This window comes from Cinclus cinclus, chromosome 3, assembly GCF_963662255.1.
Source record: "Cinclus cinclus chromosome 3, bCinCin1.1, whole genome shotgun sequence".
Classification (NCBI taxonomy): domain Eukaryota; kingdom Metazoa; phylum Chordata; class Aves; order Passeriformes; family Cinclidae; genus Cinclus; species Cinclus cinclus.
This window is the reverse complement of record NC_085048.1, coordinates 60952466-60978771: the sequence shown is the minus strand read 5'-3', so window position 1 is coordinate 60978771 and position 26306 is coordinate 60952466. Positions and strand designations below refer to the sequence as shown.

The following is a 26306-nucleotide window of genomic DNA, read 5'->3' as shown; positions in this document are numbered from 1 at the left end:
AAAAAAAAAACACCTCAGCAAACAAAAAAACCTACAATAAACAAATCATTAAAGTACAGGAGAAAGCCAAATAACTCAAAAAATATTTAATCTGTGATACTACTTCAGAGATGCTGTTTAAGAAACCTTGAGAAAAAATAACCTGCCTCTTTAAAAAAAAAAAAAAAAGAATTTTTAAAGCAGTTTCCTCGTAACTTATCGGACCTTTCTCAAATAACAAAGGCATGCAGCCTCTACACTCAACACTCCTGTTCAACTCACAAAAATATTAACAATTAACTCTACCTGAAGCCTTTAACCTGTAAGAATAATAATAATTATGCATTCCTCCTGCTTGGAGGACCAATAATTTAAAACCACACACTGACAGTCTGAGGTAAAATGGATAAACATTTTCTCTTTACTCTATGTGAAGACCATTGACATGAAGAAGCAACTTTTCATGGGCCTGATTCATGATGGGATCTAAAACAGTGGAAGTCAATACTCAGCTCTGGCAATTTACCTGCAATTCTTAGGCAGAATCAACTACAAGCAAGTAGTGCTTGCTGAGCTGCACTTACAGAGCTGGAGAGATAACTATCCATATAACCAACCACAGCTTATTATAAACCCCACCACACTCAAATCTGAAAGACGGCAAGCGATATTTCATAACCCAAGTCACATTACTGTGACTTATACATTACTATAACTTGTATACAGGAATACTCTTAATTAGCAAGCATTCTTCTCTTTCATGGTAAGTATTGCAGTATTTCACTAAGTAAACTACTTCTGCCAGGCACAAGGCTCCTATATTCCCACTACCTTACCCAACATGGTTAAATTACAAAAGCAGTAACAGTAACCATCCCTGCTGTTGATGAAAAGTTATGAGCAGAGGGACATACAAAATGGTACTCATTCCTCTCACTTCTGTTTAATCCAATTCACCTTTATCTTTTTTTAGAAAAAAAAAGCCCCAAAATAAATGAATAAGCAAAGAAGTTTGGCAAAATACTCAACAATAAATGTCCTGCTTTAAAAATACAGCTTAGTTATAAACATGCAGACCAGGGTCATAAATTATTTCAGACAACTAAGTACAGCCAATGGTATTAGAAATAGTTAAAAGTCAAAAAAGAATAGACTTGTAGGGTGCCACCACATAAACTAAACATGATATACTGCCAAACACTCAAGTAGACACATGTACCATTATTCAGCAAGGACCACATGAATGCATATGGCTCTCTGTTTTGTCTTCATAGTAACAAGAAGGTTTGTAAACAGATCTCACATATGAGGCAATCTAGTCACTTGAGAATCTAATAATCTGCCTTTATAAAGAAGCATTCTGCACTGTTGCCACACAACTGGACTTAGATCCACAATTTAAAGCCATCTACATTTGTGCTTTGGGACAAGTGCTGCTCAATTCTATTCTAATCCACAGCAGTGAGGTTTTAAGAAGTCACCTCAGCCAGGATGTATAGAACTGTTATGCCCAACAGCCTTTGGAAAATAACATCAGCACAACAAACTACAAAACATTAAAAATGTTTCGGATTGTTCGATCAACAAAAGTAATGACTCACTGACTTTGTACGGTATCACTGCTGCCTTTCCACAGCTGAAAACCACAGTAATTTAAAATACATTTGCAGATGACAATAGTAACTTCTTAAAACTCACATGAAAAAACCCTCTCGGCCTATTCAAAAACACTTAATTTTTTTGAGACATGAGACAAAGAGAAAAAAAAAGTGAAGAAAGTTTCAGATAATCCATACCTGGAGCTTCAGAAATATCTCCTGATTGGAAGGATCAGGAAAGATTTCACATTTAAGTGCAAATAAATATAACGCCAGGTTACACGGCATCTATCGAAATATGTCCATTTGCTGCAAATCTAACAGGCAGAGGCTCTCCTATCTTTGAAAAACAGATGCACTTTTTCAGCATGTCTATCTATCATCTTCACTATCAAAATATTGAGGATTCCACACCATGTCCTGATAACCTGAGGATCAAAATCCTCTGGTAGTCGGTGGTGATCCACAACAACAACAGATTTTAAAACTGGGCCCACTGAATTTGTACCTCGTTAGACCAGTAGTTCCATTAATCTAGTAATTACTCTAATTATCTGGCGTCCCCAGAACTCCTGATGGTGATGACCGGAGCCCCCTTGTGCTGGGAGCTGCACGAACACAAGCCTGCACCCGCAGCTCCAGCAAGCAGAGAAACACAGACCTAGCCAGCAATGCTTCTCTTTGGCCACCCTGACCACTTTGTTTACTTCCTCCGTAATAATTCTCAGTACAAATTCATTAGAAGAAAAAAATAAAGTCAGCATAAAAAGTTTAGTGCCCCCTCTATTATTTAATAATGTACAAACCCAGACAGGTTTAATATTAAAGTAGGCTTCACTTTAAAATGAGACAAGGGAAACTACTTAGCTAAATATTTCCGCTGAAACTCATTAGTATTTCGATTACTTTAGTTTAAAAAGGTTTTTAAGAATTACTGCCTAAAAAACCCCAACTCTTTAGTGTTTCAGCAGAAGTTTCATTTCCGCAACTATCATATGAAAATAAATAAATAAATAAACCTCAAAAAAAAAAAAAGTTTGACCATTAGTGCCAACTAATAAGAAAAACAGAACCCTTTTCCGGGAAATTAAGCTCTGAGGAGGTTTATCGTTGTCCCGGGGCGAGCCCCGGCCGCCTGCCCACGGAGACAAGACGTGCTGGCCGGCGGCCGGCCGGGACCCCGGGCCAGGCGTGCTGGGGCGGCGGGGCCTCCCGCGGGCCGGAGCTTTTGGGGACACCCACCACCTGGAGCCCGGACATCACCACCCTCCGTGCCCTGCGCCTCGGGCTCCCTCTCACGAGGGGAAGGCCGTGCGGCGCGCCAGCCCCCGGCAGGAAGGTCGGGGCGGGCTGCGGGGCATGACCCGGGATAACCCGGGGCTTTCCCCCGCCTCTCCCGCGCCCCTTGACCCCGACGGCGGGGACACGGCGGGGACACGGCGGGGACACGGCGCGGCAGCTCGCCGCCCCTGCCCGCCTCCCGGCGCGGAGCCGGCGTGCGGTGGTGTATCCCATGCGATATCCTATGCGACAGGCGCGGACGGGCCTCTTACATAATCCCCGCCGGCCGCACACGTACCCCGCATTACATAAGGGATCGTGTCCCCGCCGGCCCCCGCGGCAGCCCCGCCGGCGGCCGGGGGGACAGAGGGAGGGAGAAAGGGAGGGACCCGGCGGCGGCCCCGGCCGAGCCCCTCGTTAACCCCCTTCCTGTGGCGTTTACACGTCATGGAACATTCCCGGAACGGGCCAACGTCCCACCCACTTCAGGGAACAGTCACCGCGGCGCAGCGCGCACACGCACTCTGGCACACGCACCCCGGCGCGGTGCCGGGTGTCCCCGCACACGCACGCACTTCCCCCGTGTCCGGCACCCCCGCGGGGACGCGCTGGCAGCCGGGTACATCCCCTCCGTCCCTCCCTCCGCTACCTCCAGCGCCCTGCCCTGCCCTCCGCCGCGCCGGGTGGCCCCGGGCGCCCCCCCCCCCGCCTCGGTGCCCCCCCATCCGCTCCCGGGGCGCCGGAGGCCGCGATGAAAGCCCCGTCGGGTCGGCCCCCCCGCGGGCGCCTGTCCCCGGCGGTGACCATGCCCATTCCCCGCCGCAGGAGGGGATTACGCAAGGCAGCCTTCTCCTCATCTGCATACACTTACAAGCCGGGTATTCCCCACATTTCCTAACGGCTTGTCACCGACAAAGGCCTGTCCCCGCCGTGTCCCCCTCCTGCGCCGGCTCAGCGGGAAGGGCCGCCGGCCGTGGTGCCCCGGGGACGGTGCCGGTGCCTGACAGCGCCCGGAGCCGCCGCCACAGAGGTGACTTACCGGTCCGGCGGTTTTACAGCCCCGCCGGCGCCCTCCCGCCGCCTTGCCCTCCATTTACCCCCGCAGCCCCGGGCGGCGCTCGGAGCGCCGGCCACAGACCCCCCCGCTCCGCTGAGCGCCCTGCCCGCCGCGGCCCGACCCCAGCCCCGCGGTGCCCCGCACCCGAGCCCCGCCGCCCCGGCGCGGCTGTCAGCTGGTGCCGGTGACAGGGGGCGAGCGGCGGACAGGGAGGAGGGGGCTGCCCGCAGCAGCCGGTGCTGCTCACCTGGGAAATCACCGAGGAGGAAGGAGGGAAGCCCTCCCGTGCCCTTGTTGTTGTTGTTGCTGCTGATCCCGCCGGGCGCTCGTGTTGCTCCTTTGCTAAGGGCTCGCCCGGAGTGAGGCGGCTCGCGGTGCTTCTTTATATATAAAGACAGACAGAGATATTCCAGCGGCCAAGGGGCGCCCGCTTCACGCGTTTATCTTAAGGCAGGTCATCCCTCTCCCTCTTTTTGGAAAGGCTCATCACCATCTCCCTGACAGTGGCGGAGGGGCTGGTGTTGCACGGGGGAGAGGCGGAGGCCCGGGAGCCGCAGCCCGCCCTGGCCGCGGCGGGAGGGAGCGCTCCGCGCTGCAGGCGGCTCCGCCGGGCTATTCCTGGCACCACTTCCCAGAACAGAAGTTACAGGGCGGCGAGCGCGGAGCGAGCGCGGGGAGCGCGCCGCCCGTGACGTCACCGGGTCCCCCCGCGCGGCGGCGGGAGCGCTCCCGGGCGCGGTGCTGGGCGCTGCCCGCCCTGGGAGCTGCGCGGGGCGGGAGCCGCGGGAGCTCCGCGGCGGGGAGGGCGCGCACCGAGGAGGCAGGGCCTCGCAGGGCCAAGCCGCGGCCTCTCCCCGCCGGCGGAGATCGGCGCTCCCCTCCCCCTCCCCGCCGAGGGAACTCCCAGGAGAGCCAGTCCCGGCTTGCCGTGCGCAAGCCGCGCGTCCTCCCAGCCTGAGAATTTCCTCCGAGGACGCGGGATCCTCCTGCCCCCTCCCTCCGCTTCCTTTCTCTCCCGCCCCTCCGCCCCCTCGCTCTCGCCTGGCCGAGATCACGTTATCTGTCAGGGAGAACAATACGCCGCCGGGGCTCCCCGTGCCGCCCGCGGCTTCACAGCCGAGCCCGGGTCTCCCCCGGGCGGGGACCACCCCGGCCCTCGCTCACCCCTCAGCACGTGGCCCCAGAGGAGGGGGCGCGCATCAGGCCGGCCCGGCGGGGCTCGCCGCCGCCCCGGAGGGCAGGGAGCCCGCCCGCCGCCCCGGGCTGTGCCGCAGACATACGCATTTATCGCAACACCCGCTGCCGCCAGCGCCGCGGCCGAGCGGAGGGAAGCGCCGGCCCCGGGAGCGGCCCGAGCCGCCGGGAGGGAGGGAGAGCGGGCGGGGAACACGGGCGGCCGCCGCGCCGCGCCGCTCCGGGTAACGGGGCTCGCATCCCCCGCCGCCGCTCACGGGGCCGCCCGCGGCCAATGGGGACCCGCAGCGCCCGGGGCCGCGGGGCGGGGTTCGGCCGGGCCGGGGCCGGCGGCGGGGCCGCTCTCCTGCAGCAGCCCCCGGACCCGGGGCAGAGAGGCGCTGCAGGGGGAATACCCTCCCGGCCGGGCGAGACGGTGCTCGTGCTTCCTTGAGACATCCCACCGCCCTTCCGCGGTGGTCGGGAACCCACCGCTGGTTTTCGGAACCTTCGCCGAAGCAGGACCCGGCCCTGGTCCCGCACCGACACAAGCTCCCGGTCCTGTCGCTCACACCGTCTTTGAGTTAGTTAAGCCTGAGCGTGATTCCGGGGAACAGCGTTTGTATTCCTGAGATTTGCCAACGGCTGCTCGGAGAGTGAAGCTCAGCCGGCTGGTTCTCTCTCCCGGCCGCTCCCGCAGCGCGGGGGTCCCTTGCCTGGCCTTGCCTGGTTTGGCTTTGCGGTGGCACCGGCGCCAGCTGGGTTTTTGACAGCGGGTCTTCACTTACTTTTCAGAGCAAATTTTCATTTGGGGGACCCATTCAGCGGCGTTTTTAGGCTACTGGAAGTTGATTCGAAACGATGCCAACTCGCAGCACTATCACAGTGACATCTGAAGTCATACTGGCATCTGAGATGATTCTTTTGACTGAAATCAAGAAAAAAATCAGCCTCATGAATGAAAAGGAAAAAGTTCGTACATAAATCTTGAAAAGAGTGGCTTTTATGGTAGATATCAGGGTAAACAAAACCATTATTTACTAGCTACGAATTTTAAGTTGTTCCTGCTTCTTTTAGGGACTAATAACAATTCAGTGCTCAGAGCTGGCAATACAGGGACATAGAAGGGTATAGAATCTATTAATAAAAATCGTCTCATGCTACTGTGGTCCTTGGCCCCTCTTAATTTTGGTGATCTGAGTCAGGTTCCTAGTGCTTCATTTTGCTCAATCCAGGAAGTGCAGAAGAGTATTGGGATTTCTTGGGGTTTCCCTCAAGCTATATAGGCACAAGATCACGTGAGCATACCTTCGTGATAAATTATTACTTCTTTTACAAAAAATGCTTGCTCCTACAAGCATGCTGAGAGGGCTGAACAAAGAGGGTTTTGCTCCTTATTAGGTCCTTGAGCATGTCTTTGTTTTCCTGATTTTGGTGTAAGCAATACTGTCATTCCTGACACTGAGTATTGTTTGACTGGAATTATTCTGTCTGAGCAAACAAATTGACTTTGGGCTTGTGATCTTTATTTGATGTCATGTCAGAATAAGTCAATAGGAAATGGGAGTGCTTAGGATTTGTTTCAGACTGAGGATTTCCCATTCTGCTGTTTTCTACAACAGCAGTGTTTATCTCTGTCCCCAAATGATGGCTGCTAGTATCTTCCCCTCTGGGAGGCTGCAGGCTCCTGACCAGCACCTTTGACTTCAATGCCCAGCATTGTTGTCTTCTCTTCTCCCTCTTGCAGGACTTCTGAAATTCATTTTTACTGTCACAGAGACCAACCCACAGAATACACTGCAACAAGATTCAGTGTCCAAAATAGGAGTTTATTTACATTCAGTCTCACAGCAAAGTAAAAAAATGTTTCTCCATCATGCCTTTCAAAATAAGGATCTTTTTCCAATTAAGTTGGTTACCTCAAGAACTTGTGTGTGCTTTCTCACATTGTCTTAATATTCTCTTTGTAATACATTCAATTAGTATTGCATCTGAGCCACAGCCACTTCCTTCGCTGTGGCTCTACAAGGTATATGCTGGAGCTACAACTCCTTGGTTGTACTTTCGTTGTACTTCGGTGTTCCCAGAGAAGAGGGTGAAGCTACACATGTGCTCACAGACCCTGACTGTTGTACAAAGTTTGTCTGGCTCAAGCCCCAGAGCAGGTTTTGACAAGCTGCACAATTTGCAGTTGCAAGGGTCTTAGCTTGGAGAAGACCTCCCCAGCCAAGGAGGCAAGGAGGTTTTCACAGGGCTCTCCCCGTTTGCACAGTTGTAGGGGAGTGGGTGTAACTGAGTGCAGACTGGCCTTCATCCCTGACCAATGCCCCTTTCCCCTCCCACAGGGAGCATGAGGCAGGAGCGCTGTTCCACAGAGGAACTGCAGCTGGGACACCAGGGCAGTTTTCCTCCCAGATTCCTGCCAGTGACTCCACAGAGAGGCATCAGACATCTGAATCACTTTCCCTCCCTACTTATGGAAACAACATAATTTAATAATGATGTCCTTGCATCATACCATCCGATCATCTCCCTCTAGATTTTTTTTAATGTTTACACCCAGCATTTAATAAAACTATAACTCTAACAAAGAAGAGAACTAAGGGAGCTCTCAAATATAAGATTTACAGCTGTTATTTAAATATAGATTTTGCAGATTCATCAAAAAATAAGTCATTCTTGCCACTTGGAAAGCACCTTGGCCATCACAGCTGCAGCTCATAGCAAACACAACATACAATGATAATATTCAGCAATGATGCTTACAGATTATTAAAAGATATAAATTATTCTGAAAATTTGGTTTGATCTCAGAACACATGGAATCCATCAGTTTTGTAAACTGTGCTGTTCTCAAAGTAGATAATAGAAGGCATTACATAATTTTTCTATAATAGTGAAGTTGAATTGAAATGTCAAACAACCATTCATTCCTAAAATAGCTAATGATTTTAAAGCAATTCATCCTTTCTTAAGAAAAAATTACTTGGTCCCCAAACCTGTACCCACAAGCTCATGACTATTCTTCATAAAGTTGTTACAGATAGAACTGCAGCAAAAGAGACAATTCCTTTATATAAGGCATTGATACCTATCTACTGATTTCACTGTGAGCAGTGTAAAGCAAAATGAAACAAATGTATCCAATTTTCTGAAAGTCTGGGAGGGTAGGAGTACAAAACAAAATTCATAGTATTATTTTGTTTAGATCCTCTTTCTAAAGGTTTGATTAAGTTAGAAAATCTATGGGAAACTGCCTGTGAATGGCTTTCCTCATAAACAAATACTAATAGTTTCCTACCAGTGATGTTTAAAACATATTGTCTTTATTTATACAGGAGCTTCCTCCCATGTTCCTTCTCTAATTTTTTCGACTGCCTGGACTGCAATGTCTCTTGCTGTCCTTGCCCATACCACTGCCTTTTCTAATGCCCTCATTACACTCAGAGCTCTTTGCGCTTAGTAGAAAAATATGCAAGATACTCAGGGCTGGCTTTCCAATGCTGGAAGAGGTGGCTATACTCCCTCTTCTGTTCTCTTCTTTGGAAGACCTCCTCTTTCTTCCCTCATCAGAGAGAGAAGGGCCCTGAGCTGGGTGCCCCAGCACCAGGCGATGAACAGCCTGGGAGGGTGAGGGTCCCAGCCACCAGTCCCTCTCAGGGACACATGGAGAGCCTGGAGGGCACATCCAGTGGTTCTGGGGCCAGTAAGTTGAGTTAGAAGGGAGACCAAGATGGATCAGAAGAGTTGGCGAGATTACTAAAAGGGCTGCATTTGCCTCTGACTTTACTTTGGATGTCAAATACATCACAAAATCCATTTGAAGAGCAGTACTAATTCAGGTAACTGATTTTTTATTTTAAGAGATACCTACCTTCTACTGACCATCTCAAGCTCTTATCAGAGATAATTAGCAGCTATTATTTAATACCATAAAATGTATTTCCAACCACAGCATTCCACTTTCTCATTTGTACATATTGCTTTCCTTTTGCTCAAGTGCCATCTTACTGTATGAGGAAAAAAAGACACTGCCAGTTCACCCTCTCAACACCTCTTCTTATGTGTTCCTTGAATCCAGGCTGCTGTATCTTGTTTGTCAACTCTCCTACGTAAACAAGGATAATCTTTCCTCATAGGGGAGTGTGCCCATGACTCCTTCACAGAACACAAAGGAGTCACAGTGAAGCACTTCTTTATCCACAACAGCTCCAATCTCATACAGTATCAAATGGTGTGAAGGAGCATGAAGCCAAGGTGGTTAGCTTGAACAAGCCTGTGTGTAAATAACTCTGGCAGAGGGCCCAAAGGAAGGGGAGTCCTGTTTGCTTGGTAATGAACAAATGGCTGTATTTCCTGAAGGAAAAATATTTTTCTGCTATCTTGAGATTTCCTTGAAAAAAAAAAAAGATATTTTCTTCACGTAAAGTATTTCCAGATGCAGAACTAACGTGCTGTGTGCATCAACAACTTGATAATAACATGTCATCACTTGACCTTGGAAGAGGGTGAAAAAATGAAAAAGGCTGAATTTTCTGAAATTATGCCCTTTCATGGGAATATTTTTTAAAGCCCATGAATCCTGGGAAGATGTTTTTAAATAAAATTTGATTACTTTTACTCATTTTCATTTTTTTCATAGCTAATTGACTAGCTGAATAGGAAAATCTACCCTGCTGACTTGAAACTTGGGCAAAGGATTATGTGCATTTTTCATGTGAGATAAATAAAGCTTGTAAGTTCTATAGACAGGTTCTCTTTGCTCATCCCTTTTAACATCACAATCCAATTAAATTGTTGAAAGACTTTTAGGCATTTGGAAAGAAATTTTGCCTTGCTGACAAGTGAAACATGTTACCAAGCACTGGTTATTTCTCTTTATATTTAAAGTATTAGCTCCTACAGATTTTGTTTGATACTAGACTCAGTTCTCCCCCTCACCCTGCCCCATTTTTTATAGGAACAACTGAAGTAAGATCCTGCCAAAAGCATGGTGTGATTTAGCAACTTCTGAGTTATATATAACCTGAACTATTAAGCGACTTAATTTTCTAAAAGCTTACCTATTTATATTCCCATTAGCCCTGATAGCCTTTCATTTAGCATTCTTCTCAAATAGGCAACTCTTTTGCATCATCTTCCAATTCAAAGAAATCTCCAGTGCTACATGCATAGAGAATTTCATGTATGGGCTGGAGAGAGCAGAAGCACAGACCACTCTGAACAGCGAGTAATGGCAACTTGAAAACAGAGTAAAGGACGTATCTCAAAATGGCAGGGGACACTTTGGATAAGAAAAATGGCATTACTTAAGTTGCAGCTAGCTAGAATTTCACCATATTATCCTATCTCCATTACTCCTCTGGCACATGTCATGGGAACCTTCCTAACCACATTGGTTGCCTTCCTGGTTTTGCATCTCTGGAATCTCACCGCAAGCAAACGCCCCAAGCATCCTGCAAATACTTTCCTTCACAACTGATTGAGAGGGAAGTGTGCCACCTACTGAAGGACCTCAGACACTTTCTATATGTCTTGAACTTTCTTAAGTTCTTTCCCATTTCTGAACTTTCCAGGCCTTCACACTACGGATTTGAATTAGAAATTAGTCTTTTGTTTATGAAAGTTTGTAAACTCCGCAACTGGAAGGTCATGAATATGGATGTGAGCAAATGTAATCCAGGCTGGTTCCATCTAATTAATGTATAAGTGGCATAATTTCATAAATCTTCTGTCTGAAAGCAGGTGGGTTACTCCCACTTTGCAAATTTTTGCCAGAAGTGAGATCAATATCAAGAATTATCTCTACAAATGTAAGAAAATATTAGATTTGTAGATAATCAGTAAAACACATGGATGAGTTGGCAGTACTGACACACATGGTATTTGCAGTTTAGGTGTTAGTTAGGCATTTTTAACAAATGAGTGAACGGCTTCACTGCCAGGAGGTAGTTGCCTCTGATGGTGGGTGCGCTTTGTTCAGTTAATCATTTGGTTGAACAAGCTCAAAACAAACTTTACACAGCTGTTGTCATAACTTGCTGTTTGACACACCTAGAGAGTGTCCTAGTGAGACCTGAATCTCACACCACTGAGTTATTAATGCACACTAATGCATTATTTTGGCCACCAAAAAAAGTTTAAATAGATGTCAGTGTTGTTTCAAGTGTTGTAACAGTAGATCATAAATAAATAATTTAAGACCAACTTATTTTATTAATATCTATGAAACTGCTTAACTGAAAAATTTTCAGCGTTGAGGTTCATCAGAGCCTTTCACTTTTCAGTCAGCAATATAAATTCTGTGATGTGCATTTCAGTAAATGATCAGAACTTCTAAAATTGTGATTCACTGCAATTAACAGATAATATATGCCTTTAAAGTTTCTCACACTTCTGTATTGGACTGATTTGTTCCTAAGAAATATTCTTCTCACTAATTCTCAATAAGAATGTCATCAAAACTTCTGCTGGAATGTAAGAAATAAAATAATGTGGTTTAGAATAAGTATATTAATGGATTAACAGTTTGAGGACGTGTAAAATAAAAGTTTGAAGTGTTTCTACCAGTTTTGTGAGTCTTAAGCAACTTGTCAGAGAGTACATTAAAATATCTGTAATACCTGAAATGGTACCCTTCAAGGTTTCACATGTATAGGACACAGAAGGGAAATAAAAATCATTGTCAACAAGCAAATAACAGGGAGAAATCTAACTCTAGACTCACCATCATGTCTATACCTATTATCAGTTTACAAAGTTCTGCAAGTCATTGCAGACAGTCTGGAGAAGATAGCAACCTAGTGACCAATGAAAGAACCATTATCAGCAGGAATTCAGAACCAAAAGGGGTAAAAAAAGAGTCACACCTGTATAGATCCAGGTGGCACACACCCAATACTCTTCTGCTCAGACACAATCTGAAAAATAACATGGTGCCATCCACCCCTCCCATCCAGAAAATGATGAGGTTTAGCAGATTTAAGCCAGGCAAAAAAAAAAAAAACAAACAAAAAAAAACCAAACAAACAAAAAAACCACTTACTAAACACAGCACATGTCAAAAGTGTAGACCTGAGGCAGAAGAATGCTATGGGGTGCCAGACTGTGAATGTCTTGAAAATAAGATTTGCCACATTAGCAGTGAGATAGTCCATTACTGGCTATTAAAAAAGCTCATATGTGCAGATGCTTAGGGGTCAGTCCCTAAACCATTCACTGACTGGCAGAAGTGGATGTATCATGCAAAAATATAGGAGACAAAAAGAGGAAATTCTTTCCCTAGGTGATGTGACTGGCCACACTTCGAAGACAACAAATCACATTAATTTCTCATCTGGCTGAAATAATGGCAGCTCTTATCTTCCTAGTAATTTATGGTGGGTTGTTCTGGGGGCTTTTTTCCAGTCACAACTGGCGTCTCTTTCTGCAAATGTCTGACAACTTTCGGGCTTCTAAAATGATTTTCAGTTTCAAAGATTATATGGGGAAGCATTCAATGAAAATTTCAGTTCATCCTTGAATTATTTTTCTTCTTCATAATGGAAGAGACATTGCAGAACGTGTTATATCTTCTGCTTTAAAAGACAAAATTAATCAAAAGATCTCCAACAAATTACTGATTTGTCATAATATAACCAATTCTAATGGGTAAAATATCAATATAAACTCTATTTCCTGAATGCCACAGGAAATGTGCCATTCAGGAAATAGAATAAATTTCCCGTATTTCACATACTTTGTATTACCTGAGTTTTTGAACTTATAATATTTTTGCGCCATCGGCAGCCCAATTAGGTGTTCAGCATATGCCCAGCATTTCAGAATCCATATACCATTCATCTGGAATAAAGAGATATGAGGGGGATGTGAGTCATTAATAATATTCAGGAAACAGGTTTCTGAAAAATTAATACATGACCAGTTGCCAGTAAGTAGCCATCTGCTACATATATGAAAAATAGTATGTTCTAAAGATACATATTTTAATGATAGTTCAAAAAATGTTAAAATTGTAAACTGAAATGGAAACAATGATTCTCTTATGGAATGTCTATCTCTTAAGACCCACTAAGGGCTGCACAATTATCCTGATCAAAAGGAGCTGGGTGCAGTTGCATAGTCAGTATAGTGCATACAAGTCTGAAGTGAAGCTGCTGTGTAAAGGCATAATTACTGTAATGTGCAGGAATAAACCTAGTGATTCCAGTGATGTTCTCCTGGGCTTAAAGTTAAACAAATGTTTAAGTGTCCTAGACTTCACAATCCTGTGCCCTCCATCCTTACTAACAGACAGTGATATTTCTTGCGTACCTCTGGGAGAAGACAAACAATTCAGCCCCATCTCTAGTTGACTGCTAGTATGCAAGTACATGGTTTTCTTACTTCTTGAGAAATTTCGGATTTTTCAAGTGGGTGGACACTATCAAATTCAAACAGGTTACATTCACTGGATGCTCTTTGCTAATTTCAGTTGTAACCTCAGTATGACTAATCACCGCTTGGGGTGGGGGGAAGCGTCAAATTGTGTTCTTTATCAATAAGGACATTGTCAGACTGTTTAAGATGCATATTTACCCGAAAACTAAGAATGGAAATTGCCAGTGCAATTACAATGTTTTGGCAAGGAACTAGCATGAAGCCTGAGAAAAGTCTGTTGGTGGATACTGACATGCATAAAAAGAAATTCACTCCTGGGCTTACAGCATGGCCAGCAGTGTTCCTGGCTCAAGGTCTCTGGACTGTAGAAATTAATAAAAGAGCAAATTCAAAGTTCTGTGAAATCTTCACTTAAACTGTAATTATATTTCAACAATCCAGAAACTTTTGACACTGCAAAAAAGTTGGCAGCAGCTAATTCTGTGTGCTGTGAGCAACAGGCACTCACAGCCATATAATAAATTAAAAGCAAACTTATCTGCTGCAGGTAGGTGTAAAGGTCCATTAAATAATTTAGATTATTTTTTTTCTTTCAAAAGATCAAAATTTCATCTTCCGTTTCTGCGCACAAACCAAAATATGGCTAAAGACAGTTGATGACTGTAGGCAATAAATGTAATTTAACTCTGATTTTGGTCAAAAGATACAATGTAAAAAATATTCCAGAAGCCAGATACAAGGGAGATCTCATGGGGGGAAAAAAATCACTGAAATCAACCTAACATACTGGCCAGTCATCTATTATCTCCAGATTGATAGGTATTAGCCATTTACATTAATATAACAAGATATTTTCTACATACTCTGTACTGTTTGAGATCCCACAAGTGAAGAAGAATGTTTGTAGAATGCTCGACAAACTTGTAAGTACTGAGAAAACAGAAAGTTTCAAGTTTGGGTTCAGTGAAATGCTATTAGTGAAATTATGAATAAAATCTTCTGGGCCAACTAATCAGGTAGCTGGTGAACTCGTCTAGAGTTTGGGATCTTTACTTACACTGTCTTGAACCTACTATCTGACTTACAGTGCAGTACTCACAAGCCTTTTTATACCCCTTATCTGTCCCTCCAAGGCCACAGGAAACAGGATAGCAATGAGGAATGGGGCAGAACTAGATCTTTCTTCCATACCCTAGATTCTGATAACAGAACAAGTTGGTATGGAAATCTGAATCCAAACTTACTTAAAGATATTTAGGCTTTTTCATTAGGTTCTCTTTAATTTTCTGTGGGACTCATACAACACAGAACACAACAAAGCTATAGCTATAGGACTCAATGAATCGGGGCCCATCCCTGAGGATTTGTATCTTTATTGCCCTGTATTTTTAATGCCTTCCCAAAATATTGTGGCACCACACACACACTCTACCTAAGAGAATGAAAATATGCCAACCAGCAAGTTGAGGGCTGGCTGGCAATGTGCACAGGGAAATTAAGTACATATTGTCAGGAAGTGAAAAAATAAAGTTATGCTGGATGGGAAGAGAAATACTGAGAAGGAAATTATCTCAATTCAGGAAGCTCTTAATAATGTGTTTAAAAATAAAGCATATGCTTCAGTATCTTCTTACCAATAGCCTGTGTGCCTCAAGTGAGGCACATATTTGAGCATCTTGCTGAGCTGCGGCTCTGCATTGAAGTTTCACAAGCTGCTTATAGTGACCTAAGTCTTTGGTGTCACTGAGAGATGTGAACCTCCCCTTCCCGTTGTCCCTATCCCTGTTGTCCCACCAGTTCTCCTCTCCTGGCAGAAGTGCTTGTGGGAGCTGCACTGTCAGCAGCATCAGCAATGCACTTGCAATGGGAGCTGGAGGACAAGAGCAGGGGGGGAGAGGGCAAGATTGGCTTCTTCTGCACGTGCAAGTGAGCTGGACATAAGCTGAAGACACTTGTCAAACTGCATTCTCTGTGTCCTCAGCCACTCTACTCCTCTTTTAGCAAACCTAAACAGAGAATTTAAGCTTATCTTGGATGGCCTGTCTGGGCCTTCAGAACCTTTTTCTGAAGTAGTTAAATAGGCACCAAATCTCCATGCAGAAATGTTGTAAGATACATATCCTTCTATGTGACTTGAAAGAAATTAAAAAGCATTAATTTGCATTTGCAGAACAAACATTTCTAAAAATTGTGTTGTTGTTATTTGGTTTTGTTTTTTTTTTTACTGGAAAAGTGCCTGACAGATGGTTTGAGTAAGGAGTGGTGCAGCACTTAAACCAATTTCCCAGTGTTCTGTCAGCTATTTACAGTTTCTGTTGCACACATTAATCTTTCATAATCTTTCATAAACTTCAACTTTACCTTTCAATGTGTAAGGAAAAAAATGTTCAGGTGTCCCATACTGATACCACTGTATGATACACTTTAAGTTTTTGGTCTCCATCATTCAATGTACAGTGCATTCTAGACTAGTTCATTCGTCAGGCTAAGACTGTAAAATAGGTCTATCCATTTAAAACCTATTAATCTGGATAGCACCATTAGCATAAGCAATAATTTATTATTACCAAATTAAATCCATTATAAGTATCTTGAGTGTCCAATCAGGTTAGTAATAAACTGACTAAAGCTATCTACCCAAATGAATGTACTCTATGATGGAACACTTTGGGGATTGCTATGCATTAATCTGACTTTTAGTGGGCTGTACTGTTATTTATAACTCTGATAAACTGACTTTCATAACATGTAGAACAGCTAAACATTTTAGAATAGTCAGAATGTTTCATAGGCTCTGTGATCAATATTTTTTTCTCTGTTTAGGGGCTAAAAGGTATTTCCTACCATATCACAATTCCATCAGTCAGATAATCCCTGATCAATATGAAACCTAACTATGTATTTTTTCCTTCTGATTTTACAGGACTTATGTTAAAGAATTTTAGGAAGAGAGGTGGGGGTTTCAACCACTTAACAGAAATGTGTAACTTACCTTGCTAAGGACATAGGTATGGTTTTTTGTCTGTTAATTTTAGATTATTTGTCTGACTATTTAAAAAAACTGCTATTTCTTGTAAATATGCTAAATATTGTGTATATGTATATGTATATGTATATGTATATGCATATGCATATGCATATGCATATGCATATGCATATGTAATGCATGGTAAAATGTAGGGGTCAGTTAAAAGGGAACTCTAGGCTCCCCCAAAGGCTTTGCCAGTGGAGGCTGTCTTTTTATTGCAGTTACTGTTGCTGTAGCATGTGACTGCTTTTAAAACATTCTTCCCAGTCTCCTGTATAATCAAGAAAATAGACCTCTTTTAAAGATGGGAAGCTGAAGGTAAAAGATTATTACTTCATTTTGCACGGGTAGGCAAGAAAATCAGCAAGAGCAGACCTCCCTAGTGCTTTCTGTGACCCTTTTTATAGAACGGATACAATTGTCTTCCCTTTTGGTGCATTTCCAGCACACAGTGTGATGGGGATGGTATATAGGACAGCAAGTAGAATCAAGAACTTGATTCTATTTATCAGAAGTCAGATGTCAAGCAATTTCTGTCACTGTTAGTGATTTCATCCCATATATATTTTGATATATATGGATATAAAAAATTATTTCCCAGTGCTTTTCTTCATGCAGTAGAGCTATGCTGTCACAGGGACAAAGGTGGGATAAGCTGTTCGAATCCCATTGCTAGGAGATTTTATCACTACTTTGAACTTTTTTAGTGCCATTGGAAATGAATGTGGTAGGATCAGCGTCAAATTTAACTGGTCCCCAGTCTCAGTCAGTACCTTAATCCATTGGTGGGGTTATTGGCAAGGAACCAGAAAAAGATACCCAAGTTCACAGGATACCAGAAGTACACTGGGGTAAATTAAGTTGCAGCACTGATGTGCTGGCATGAGAAGAAGGGGACTGTGTTGCTTTCCTTTTCTTGTTGCTTCCATTTTTCTGTTATCTGCCGCATCTTGGTACTTAGCTCAAGTCTTTTCTTGAGGCTTTGTGATTTTCCCCTGAAGAAAGAAAATGTATGACTGGGTCTTTTCTGACAAACTGACAGGACAATAACTTATATACATGAATCAGATTAGTTGACAGTAAAAATACATGGGATGTGTTATTTGAAGGACGGGAATAATTGTTGTTATTCTTCAGCCTGAAACAACTTTGCTCTCCTGAATGTAAAAACCTGCCAAGAAAAGTAGAGTGAACATAGTTCAGCGTTATAAAGCTGACAATAAAATATGCCTAATATTTTAAGATGGCCTCTTACTCCTTTCTCCAAGGTTCAGCCATAACAATCACTCTTCTGAAAGTCAGATTGGTGTAATTTTTCAACGTAGCATGACTCAGTTGCTTAAAAGTCTTTGAAATTCAAGAAGGAAATAAGGTAATGGAATCAGAAGCAAAAATCTACTGAATTTTAAACTGCAGTGCATCTTCCAGGCTCACTGTTTTCTCCTTATGCATGGGTGAATAAATTTGAGGATAAGAGATGTAGTTTTCTCCCACAAAATGAACGGATTAAACAGAAGTGACTATTTTCTGACAGTCCTTTGAGGAAACAGTTTTTGTTGGTTAAACTGAATGGGCTTGCTTTCTGATATTTTTTGGCTATTGGTTTTCACTGCCGTCAAAGCAGTTTATGCAAAGACAGAGACATGCCTACTTTATTTACTGTTCCTCTTTTAGTCTTCTTTTAAAGCAAAAGCATATTCAGTGAGCAACTGAATTACATTATTTAAATATGCTTTATGATCTACGCACCAAAGCTAAATATGTTCCCCAGTTTCCTTCAGTGAGGTTTCTATGAAGCTAAGCAGGAACCCTGTAAGCTGTGGCTCACAGTGTGGTCCTGCACCTCTTCCCTCCTGAATGAAAGGGAAAAAGCTGAGGGGACAGCAGGACCCCTGGCTTTCTCCTGATTTACTGCAGGCAGGATCTTGACTCCTGTGACTTACTCTGAGGCTCACCCTAAGCCCAAACTTCTAGGGAAGAGGAGCTGCTGCGGGGGAAGCCAGGCTTTCAGGCAGGCATGCAGGACCACAGTTGAGGGAGAAGCAATCTAGGCTGGGGCAGACACAGCCAGCTGGACACAAGTGTGATCTGATGGTGAGGAAACATCTTTTGCAGGAGAACTTTGCTTTAACCAGACCAGGGACCTTCTGGCTCATCTGAACAGAAATTTTGCTCTTGATGCCGTAAACAGCCTTGATGTGGTATATTTTCCAATTTATCCAGTCTATATTTTCATGAGAAGTGAAACTTTCTGTGGACAAGGAGGGGGGTTTTTTACCAGAGGAGGAGATAGTGTAAACTATCAATTTCCCAGCCATGTCTGGGGACTACTCTTAACCAAGGAAGAAAATGATTATTAATGGGAACCCAAATCATTGCTCCCCAGGTCAATGCAAGTGATGAGCATGACTAACATGGCATGAGGCAGAAAGTAGAATCAAACTTGCTCCCTCACTATCATCACATGAGCACCTTAAAGGCTAAACTACAGGATAATCAATTTTTCTACAGATGACACTTTTTTTTTTTTTAATGCATAAAACAAGCTATCAGCAGCCAGAGTCTCAATAAACCCTCAATCCTGCTACAGAGATGAAACCTGTGTAGGTGTAGAAGAAGATTACAGGTGACCCTGCCCCTGATAAGTCACAGCTGTACTAATTACCAAAGAATAGCCTTGCCCTTAATGGGTCACAGCTGTGACTAATACAAAGAAGTGTGATAAAAGGGGTGGGTTGGTTTATTAAGGGGAGCTTAGAGGCAGAGTGCCTGGAGGAGGTACAGGGGTGTGAGAGTACTGTAGGAATAGGACTGAATGGGAGAGAGACTTACTGCTGTGAGATCAGTGTGGGTCTGCAGTGGGTGCTTGCAGTTAGAGTTGAGCTAGGTGAAGAGCCTGCAAAGGAAGCCTACAGCTGGAGTTTGCTGCAGTCAAAGTCTATGGTTAGCTGGGGTCAGGGTGGCTAGACTGTGAAAAGAATAAACTCTGACTCTTTTCATGTTTTTAAATGAGAGTCTGTGTCTTGGCTCATTTCTACCCCTAATGAGAGGTCTGTTGCAACAACCTGAAAGTTAATCTCAAAAATAAAGTATTTTATGATTTATGCAAAATATATTGCCACCAAAAGTAAGTAGAACCCTTCCCCACGTGAGCATATCCCCTAAGATGTAACAGAGACCAAGAAACAGAAGTTACAGATTAGTCTGTTTTGCTACTGGGGAGAACTAAAACTTTCTCAAATACTTCATGATTTCTTTAATGCCTTGGCTGTTTGGGGAAAGATGTTACCCTTTCAGTTTCTTGTGTACATTCTTTCCTGTTTTCTCTTTCCCACTTTTCCACCCATCTTTCCCACAGTATAATGCTTCAGACTGCATAAAGTTTTTTCAGATTTAATTTATTTGTACGTTCTCTTATCAACAGTTTGATGGCAATTTGCTGTCTGCTTGCAGCCACAGGCCTCTCACTTTAAACACCACGAACTGAGGAAACCATGCAAAACAGGACTGCAGGACTTGAATATTGTATTAGCCATACAAAGATTAAATGCAATGGGCTATCAAAAGTAAGAAGACTCTTAAGAGCATCAAATTAAAAACAAAAGCATTATGTAAGGACAAATAAATCATTAATTAGATTGATGGAGTCTGTGATGGAAAAATTTTATTTCACTGAATTATACACATGTATTTGTAACAAATCTCTATGTAAGCACTGTTGATCAGTATGTAATCTTCCTTATGTACTGATGAATTACAATCACAAATTTCTTCCTTTAGAAAGGTGGAAGTTTCACTGGCAGTCTGGCATAGTGGCTGTTTCTATAGATTTGTGAGACAACTTGGCCAGAAGTTCTGCAATTTTGCATTTGAGTTCCTTCAAAATCTGGCTGAATGCCAACCTGCCCTGGTGACTTATGGATATCTATTTGATTTAATTCCATTTGGATCCCTCTTCCTATAGCAGAAGGAAATGGGAACAGGGACTTGAAGTAAACTTTGTCTCAGACACATAGCTAAAGCAGTAGTGATATGTTAAAATGGAAGTCTGTGGAAAGAAAACAGATCTACTGATTCTATCCAGCTATCCTCATGCAATCTGTATTGTGCTAAAAACATTGGGTAAGGGTAATGACAGCAATCATAAAGGCAGTAGCGAGGCACCTTTTAATTTGCACATCTGTCAGAGCAATGCCAGCCTACTTATGAAATGATAAAATGAGCTAAATTAAGAATGATCAGGGAACCCCATTGACATTATTGAAGCATCATAGAGTAAGTGCAAGAGACAGGTGGCATAAGTGCTAAAACAAGGATGGAGAGTGTGTGCTGTAGGGACTCAATCTACTGCATTAGCAGCTAATGGCACACTTAGTATTTATCCATTATTTATCACATAAATGAGTATGTACTGTCTAGACTGCAGAGGTGCTTTCATAACTAGAGTGACACTGATTACTGAAAATTAAAAAATGAGAGCTGATCTTAATAAATGAATTGAAAATTTAGCAAATGGTAACAAATTCCACATGGCATATCTGCTCAAACTAATAACAGTGAGTTTTGGTTTGGTTTTATGAAAACTGTTTGATCCATCACTATAATTATACAGTTTAAAGAATAATACAAAATCTGGAGAAAAGGCAGAGGACTTGGGATGCAATCACTTCCTGCCACTACCATGTACTTTCACTTGCATGCACACTTTTCATTCTGAGATGCTTTTTGTTTTGCTTTAATATTCTGCTCATTTTTTTTTTCCTTTCAACTTACATTACTGAAAACTAAGAATATCTGATCATACTGAGAAAAGAACTACATTACTCACCATGTACTATGTTCCGGCTGTGGCATGGAAACCACACTCTATGCATTGTTTTTAATGTTCTAATGATATCAGAACACTGGCCTTGAATAAGTCAGTTACACATGTTCAGGCTTAAGCATGTATCATTATCAATGGAAGCTGTATCATTACATTCAGAAGAAGTGCCAAACCTGAGACCCATACATGGTGTTAAAATTGGACAAGTATTTTAGATGGTTAGTTGAATCAGGAAACTTTGAGGATAATTCTAATAAAAGTAGCACAGGGCTTTTTAGGCATGTTAATTTATTAATGCGGGGTAGAAGAATGGTATAAAAAAATAGGAAAATAAACCCTTAAGTGTTCCCACTATATTAAACATCTTAAAGATGACTTTTACAGTAAGAGAATTTAGTTCCTAGAGACTTAGGTAACCATTTAATATTTATACTAAAGCTAAATGTTAACTGTTTGCATATACCTGCATTACATCCTATCCTCACCACAGACCAGGAATTCCCAAGAGACAAATCATTATATCTTGCAGGTTGGTCAGGTATTTTTAGCAGGGTATGCTGGTCCTGAAGGGAACCTGTGTACTTCTTTTGTGTGAATCCATCATAGCTGGTCACTTCTCTCATAAGCACTGTTGTTCTGCAGTGAATCCCTTGCAAGGAAATTAGACATGCTTGGATATGTTTTCTGTAACAAAATGAAAAAAAAGAAATTTCCTCAGCTGCCATCAAAATGTCTGAAATTTAAAAAATTAGTATCTACAGTCATTTCTGGAAATACTAATGATATAACTTACTCTGATAAGGATGTATGTTATATTAAGATACCAGTAACAAACAAACAAAAACAAAATAAAAAGCCCTCTAAAACCTTGAGTTGCTTAGAAAACATAGAGGACAGTTTTGTGATTAATCAAAATCAGCCAAAATTAAATGGAGTCTTACAAAGATTTAGATTGTATTCTGAATCATAGTGTGCCATCTGGGCTGCTCATAAATTATATAAAGCTGCTAGGCCAGTGGCTGCATAAGTTCATTCAAGGCTTGAAGATGCTTGAGAATAGATTATATTTTTTGCAAAATATTCATAAACAGGACTTCTTCTACCCTCATTCACATGAATATTTTGGCAAAAAATTGCAGTCCTGCACATTTTCAATTATCCATAGCAGTTGTATGTTGCTAGCATAACTAGTCAGATTTACCAGTTAATATATTCCAAAAAGGCACCTAAAGGCTTTCAAAGGTATCCTAATTATCTTATTTACAGTCTCCAGGGTTACTTCCAGCAAAAACATCCTAATCCAGCCTCTTCTGGTTTATTCAACTGCACTTTATTAGCTAGTAACCATATTGCTAAGCATTATTTATAGTTTATATTATTTATAGCAGCATTTATATATGCTGCTCCTCATCTGCTTAAACTGCTGTCTCTTCATGATGCATCTGCGAAGTATGCACAATTGTGTTCCTTCTATAAACAGAAAAAAAAAAGCCAAAGTGACTTGTGGCTAGTCCATTCAGTTGCTGAATCTGAGATTCATAGGCAGGAGCTCTGGCAGCCAAACTTTCCCCATGGGTATTAAGTACTAGCTTTTCTTTGCAAACACACATTTTTCCAGTATGTCCTCTGCAGTGGTTATGAACATTGTGCAACAATGCTGTGATCCAAGAAAAAAAGGATTATGATTATCTCATTCACTTGTACAGAAATTCCCATGATTTAGCTTGAATAGTTTTAAACTGTTTTGATTTTTATTTTTGTTTTAGCAAGTGGGTAGCAATAATAATCATAACATGGAAAAAGGTATTTGTAAGAAAGTCTGGAGTAATTTCAGGGTAATCCTTTATTCCCATTTTCATTTGTGGGTATTTACCTAAGAGCTCAAATATGCAACAGTACATAACTGGTTTCTTTCTGCAGGTTAATCTCAACTTCCTGCTTCTCCCTTTATTTTGTCCTTTAACACATAGTATCTTTCCATCCTCTTCAATTAATCTCAAATGACTATCAGACTATAAAAACATACAAAGCTGAACAAACAGTGCAGAAATTTATTAATTGTTGTTCCCTAAACCCAGTTTGTAATTCCTTTTTGTGTCACATTAATATGTGTGTTTCCTTCCCTTTTTACTTACATTTTGAGGTTTCTATTGTATGTTTTTTTCAAGCTGATTTTAAAAGAGGCTTTTAGTCATGGAGATACAGATACGTGGCAGATTAATAAGTGAGGAAATTACAAGAATAGTTTTCTGTCTACTATTTCCAAAGTGGCTTTGTGTGTCTAAGAACAATATTTGAAAGCAGGCTGTAGGAGTGTAAATTAGTGAACAGGGAAGGAGTTTAATCCATCAGCATAGCCACAGACTGAATGAAAAAGGCAGGGGAAAAAAAGGATGCTCCAGATGCATGAAGATACCTTACCCAAAGATTTCTTGTTCATGTTCTTATTTTCTACAATACGAAATGGTTTTGATACACAGACAAGAAAAACAAAACCAAAAAAAAAAGATCATTATCCAGGAAAACCATCCTATGGAGCCATCTGTAGTGCAATATCATCACAGTACGATGGAGAACCCCTGCCATTGATCCCCGGAGAAACGTGAGCCTTCAGCAGCAGATTGTATCAATGGGAAGGACACACACTAAAAAATGACAGTTTCCACAAGTTGTGTGAAAGACATTTTGAGGATGAGCACTAGAATAAAAAATCAGATAGAAAAAGGGCTTCCAGCTGGTGACAGAGAGAGCTTGGTTGCTGCTGTATTGTCTGGCAGACAGCAAAAAGCCAGAAGTGTGGCATTCTGCTGAGAGTCACTTCTATCGAGAGAGGAGGAATTGGCAACGATCAGCACTCCCTGCAGGGGGGCTAGCAGATGATGGGAGGCACCTCCAGGTTTGCTTGGCAGCCCAAACACAATACAAGCTTCTGCAAAAGCATCAAAGCAAAACTAGTTAAAAAAAAACTGGCCATGCCAAATCTGTCAGATGGGTATTCAGTCACTCCTGTCCTTGATTGCCTTGATAGTGCTGTCTCCCTGCTACTGAATGAAATGTGCTCTCTCAGTCCCGGCTGTTGTATTAGTTGTGTATTGCTACTCTCCCTTGATCAGCTAAATCTTACTACAGCTGAACCAGAAAATTTAGTCATTCATAATAGAAGATATTTTATGTTTACACTATTTTCTAGTGCTGCCTATGAGTTGGTTGTCACAGAAAAAATACATTGTTTGTTCAAGAAAATTCTGTATTTTTTAGTATTCCATGTTTCCTCAGAAGTCCAGGATGTAAGTGGGTGAAGTACACTTATATATTTATAAATTTAAAATAAAGAAACAGCTTTTGCTGAGATGAACTTTCAGTCAGGGCACAAGACATAAAGTTTTACTAGTCCAGAATTATGGATAAGAATTTGGGGTACAGACATGGTGCAAATAATTCTACAGCTTCTGATGGGCAATTTCAGGGTAGAGATTTGTTCCAATTCAATTAATAAAATACACATCTTAAGTCTCCAGATTAACTTAACAATTATATAACTTTTTTATGCAAGTGGTGCTACAGAAGTGGTGGGAGCACCACTACCATTCCTTCTTATTCTACTAATTCCTTTGCCCAACTGTTCAGAGGAGGTAGCATGGTGATGGATTTAGGGGATTTAAGCCATCAGAGAAATTATTTTAACAATCAACAATTTAATTTATTGTTAACTGTTAAATCTAAGGATTTAAATTAATCATTAAATGTATCAATTTAAATTAATTGTTAAGATTACAAATTGACAACTTTTTAATCTAGAAAGTTCAGGCAGATTTGGTGAGTTATGCGTTAGTCACTAAATGTAAATGTATCTCCATTTGCACTAAAACATCACATCAACCTGTTGAGGTTGGAAGGGACTATCTGAGAACATATTGTTGAATCCCCCCGTTCAAGTGGGGTCAAGTACAGCAGTTTGCCCAGGACCATGTCTAGATGGGTTTTGAATACCGCCACAGATGCAGAATCCACAGTCTATCTGGGCAACTGTTCCCATGTGCAACCATTCTGAGAGTAAGCAGCATTTTCTTACATTCACATGGGATTTCATGTGTTTCAATGGTAACTAATAAAAATTCTTATGCCAGAACTGTCTCCTATCAAAAGAAGAGAAGGCAGATCCTTAATGTGCAGTTCCACACAGGGTTAATTTTTCTGGCTTTACAATTACTGGTGGAAAATTGGTTTGTCTTCATTTGTACATTTTTAATTAATAAGAAGCTGACTCATTTCCCCATAGCAAACAGTTCTGCATTTTACTGTTCACTGGTATTCCTAAAGAACAACACATGTCCACCAAGGTTAATTAACACCAAGGTTGTGCGTTCAAGCCCTGTATGGGCCATTTACTGAAGAGCTGGACTTGATGATCCTTTTGGGTCCCTTCCAACTCAGATTATTCTGTGAATCTTTTGACCCCAAGATTGCCTCAGTTGGTTAGAGCATGGTGCTAATATCCAGCTCATTCTAAGAACTTGACAATAGCTAGATGTAGTGTTAGGAAGAAGTTCTTGAAACAGGATAGCAGATAACTTATAACTGTGCATTGCATGTTCCTAAACCATTTCCCTACATTCTTCTACATTCTTCTGTGAGACTACATGCTACAGGAGAAGAATATTTGCTCTGGTTTACAGGGGGCCCTATGATCTGTGGGCAGGTGGACTACTCCATCAGTAGCACAATTCTGTGCCTCAGGGCCTGGTCCCTGCATTCCCTTTCTGCCCTAACACAGTCCGATGTACTCAATAGAAAGTATATGAAACTGAGATATTAAATCCTAACTGAGAAACAGCTTTGTTACACACAAACTATCTGATCCAAATGTGGAGAACAGTTAATCTGCTTAAACAGTTCCTGCATCACTTACATATTCAAAATTCCTGATCTGTACAATAAGGTCTTTCCTTTGTTAAAATCATCCCTTTGGAGCAGTATTATTTAAGA

General features: G+C 42.2%; 1 protein-coding gene across 7 annotated transcripts in view; it reads right to left on the bottom strand.

Moving 5' to 3' along the window:
* The window catches only part of HIVEP2 (HIVEP zinc finger 2), a 135121-nt gene extending 130610 nt beyond the window's left edge, over window positions 1-4511 (bottom strand). For 6 of the 7 annotated variants that reach the window (XM_062490076.1, XM_062490083.1, XM_062490075.1 and 3 more), the window contains exon 1: window positions 4163-4511. The gene's annotated coding sequence lies outside the window, so the exon portion shown is untranslated. Of the gene's footprint in view, window positions 1-1775; window positions 1950-4162 lie in introns of those variants that run through there. The other variant, XM_062490079.1, reaches the window with a different exon arrangement.
* Between the last annotated feature and the right edge of the window lie 21795 nt (window positions 4512-26306).